The 3,329-nt window shown below is 33.9% G+C and overlaps 1 non-coding gene across 1 annotated transcript; it reads right to left on the bottom strand.

Annotated features, from left to right (window-relative positions):
* Positions 1–2,382: 2,382 nt before the first annotated feature.
* LOC148555704 (small nucleolar RNA R71) lies at positions 2,383–2,490 on the bottom strand. Its single transcript, XR_015887074.1, has one exon. It is a non-coding gene; the product is annotated as a small nucleolar RNA R71 (small nucleolar RNA).
* Positions 2,491–3,329: the final 839 nt, after the last annotated feature.

The following is a 3,329-nucleotide window of genomic DNA, read 5'->3' on the forward strand; positions in this document are numbered from 1 at the left end:
ATTTTTAAGAATGAATTCTAGTGTTTCATGGAATATGTTGAATCATATCTGGCTGTAAAGCCATACCCAAACTACTTTGGGATTGGTATTCAACTAATCACTCCAGCCCATGTAATTATATGTTGCAGCCTGGCTGGCTGTAAAGCCATGTCTAAATTCTTTTGGACTGAGGCTTGCAATTTGTTATCAAGAGCAAGCTAGTTGGAGCTAATCCACCTGCTACTGTTCCTGATCTACCTGCTGAAGCTTGGCTGGCCATTGGCCATGTCTAGTGTTTTGGACTGGAGCTTTCTTTGAAAGCTTGGCTGGCTAGTGAGCCATGTCTAATTCCTGGACTGAAGCTTTAGACTAAGAATGCAAGATTCCTGGAATTCATATTAAAAATTTTGGAATCCTTATTTTTCTTTTTCATATAATTTTCAAAAAATATAAAATAAAAATCCAAAAAATTAGAAAATCATAAAAATCAAAAATATTTTCTGTTTCTTGTTTGAGTCTTGAGTCACATTATAAGTTTGGTGTCACTTGCATATGCATCTTGCATTTTTTCGAAAATATCATGCATTCATAGTGTTATTCATGATCTTCAAGTGGTTCTTGGTAAATCTTCTTGTTTGATCTTGATGATTTTTTGTTTTGTGTCTTTTCATGTTTATCATATGCATTCTTGAATTCTTAGTGTCTAAGCATTAAAGAATTCTAAGTTTGGTGTCTTGCATGTTTTCTTTGCATTAAAGATTTTTCAAAATTATGTCTATGATGTTCATCTTGACATTCATAGTGTTCTTGGTGTTCATCTTGACACTCATATCATTCATGCATGCATTCATTGTTTTGATCTAAAAATTTCATGCATTGCATCTTTTTTTTGTGTTTTTCTCTCTCATCATAAAAATTCAAAAATCAAAAAAATATCTTTCCATTTTTCTCTCATCAAATTCGAAAATTTGAGTTGACTTTTTCAAAAATTTTTAAAAATCAAGTTGTTGCCAATGAGTCAAATCAAATTTTCAATTTGAAAATCTTATCTTTTTCAAAATCTTTTTCAAAAATCAAATCTTTTTCAAAATTCTTAGTTATTTTCGAAAATTCCAAAAATATTTTTCAAAAATCTTTTTCTTATTTTTATACCAAATTTTCGAAAATAACATAATCAATTAATGTTTTGATTCAAAAATTTGAAGTTTGTTACTTGCTTGTTAAGAAAGATTCAAACTTTAAGTTCTAGAATCATATCTTGTGATTTCTTATGAATCAAGTCATTAATTGAGATTTTAAAAATTCAAATCTTTTTCAAAAACTAACTTCTATCATATCTTTTCAAAAATATCTTCTTATCTTATCTTTTTCAAAAATATCTTTTCAAAATATCTTTTCTAACTTCCTAACTTCTTATCTTTTTCAAAATTTGTTTCAACTAACTAACTAACTTTTTGTTTGTTTCTTAACTTTTTCAAAACTACCTAACTAACTCTCTCTCTCTCTCTAATTTTCGAAAATATCTCCCCCTTTTTCAAAAATTTCTTTTTAATTAACTAATTATTTTTATTTTTATTTCAAAAAATTTTCGAAAATTACTAACAATTTTTCAAAAACCATTTTTCAAAAATCACTAACTCTTTTTCAAAATAATTTTCGAAAATTATCCCTCCCCCATCTCATTCTATTTATTCATTCATATCCTAACATCTCATTTCATCTCTCTTCCATCCTCACAGTTGTGTTTCTTCCATTATATTACATTCTTTTTCTCCCCCTCTTTTCTTCCACTCACAAAGGGATCCCTATACTGTGGTATAAAGGATCTCTATTATTATTATTATTTTTCTGTGCCTTCTTCTTTGTCATATGAGCAGGAGCAAGGATAAGAGCATTCTTGTGGAAGCAGATCCAGAACCTGAAAGGACTCTGAAGAGAAAATTAAGAGAAGCTAAAATACAACAATCCAGAGAAAACCTTTCAGAAATTTTTGAACAGGAAAAGGAGATGGCAGCCGAAAATAATAATAATATAAGGAAGATGCTTGGTGACTTTACTGCACCTAATTCCAATTTACATGGAAGAAGCATCTTCATTCCTGCCATTGGAGCAAACAACTTTGAGCTGAAACCTCAATTAGTTTCTCTGATGCAGCAGAACTGCAAGTTTCATGGACTTCCATCTGAAGATCCTTTTCAGTTCTTAACTAAATTCTTGCAGATATGTGATACTGTTAAGACTAATGGAATAGATCCTAAAGTCTACAGGCTCATGCTTTTCCCTTTTGCTGTAAGAGACAGAGCTAGATTATGGTTGGATTCTCAACCCAAAGACAGCCTGAACTCTTGGGATAAGCTGGTCACGGCTTTCTTAGCCAAGTACTTTCCTCCTCAAAAGCTGAGCAAGCTTAGAGCTGATGTTCAAACCTTCAGACAGAAAGAAGGTGAATCCCTCTATGAAGCTTGGGAAAGATACAAATAGTTGACCAAAAAGTGTCCTTCTGACATGCTTTCAGAATGGACCATCCTGGATATATTCTATGATGGTTTATCTGAGCTATCAAAGATGTCACTGGACACTTCTGCAGGTGGATCCATTCACCTAAAGAAAACACCTGCAGAGGCTCAAGAACTCATTGACATGGTTACTAATAACCAGTTCATGTACACTTCTGAAAGGAATCCTGTAATCAATGGGACGCCTATGAAGAAGGGAGTTCTTGAGGTTGATACTCTGAATGCCATATTGGCTCAGAACAAAATATTGACTCAGCAAGTCAATATGATTTCTCAGAGTCTGCATGGAATGCAAGCTGCATCCAACAGTACTCAAGAGGCATCTTCTGAAGAAGAACACTATGATCCTGAGAACCCTGCAATAGCAGAGGTAAATTACTTAGGTGAACCTTATGGAAACACCTATAACTCAACATGGAAAAATCATCCAAATTTCTCATGGAAGGATCAAAAGCCCCAACAAGGCTTTAACAATGGTGGAAGAAACAGGTTTAGCAATAGCAAGCCTTTTCCATCATCAACTCAGCAACAGACAGAGAACTCTGAACAAAATGCTTCTAATTTAGCAAATCTAGTCTCTGATCTATCTAAGGCCACTGTAAGTTTCATGAATGAAACAAGGTCTTCCATTAGAAATTTGGAAGCACAAGTGGGCTAGCTGAGTAAAAGGATCACTGAAATCCCTCCTCGTACTCTCCCAAGCAATACAGAAGAGAATCCAAAAGGAGAGTGCAAGGCCATTGACATAAGTGCCATGGCCGAACCTGTGAGGAGAGGAGAGGACGTGAATCCCAAGGAGGAAGACCTCCTGGGACGTCCTGTGACCAATAAGGA

This window comes from Arachis ipaensis, chromosome B6, assembly GCF_059453495.1.
Source record: "Arachis ipaensis isolate K30076 ecotype BB chromosome B6, ASM5945349v1, whole genome shotgun sequence".
NCBI classification, from domain to species: domain Eukaryota; kingdom Viridiplantae; phylum Streptophyta; class Magnoliopsida; order Fabales; family Fabaceae; genus Arachis; species Arachis ipaensis.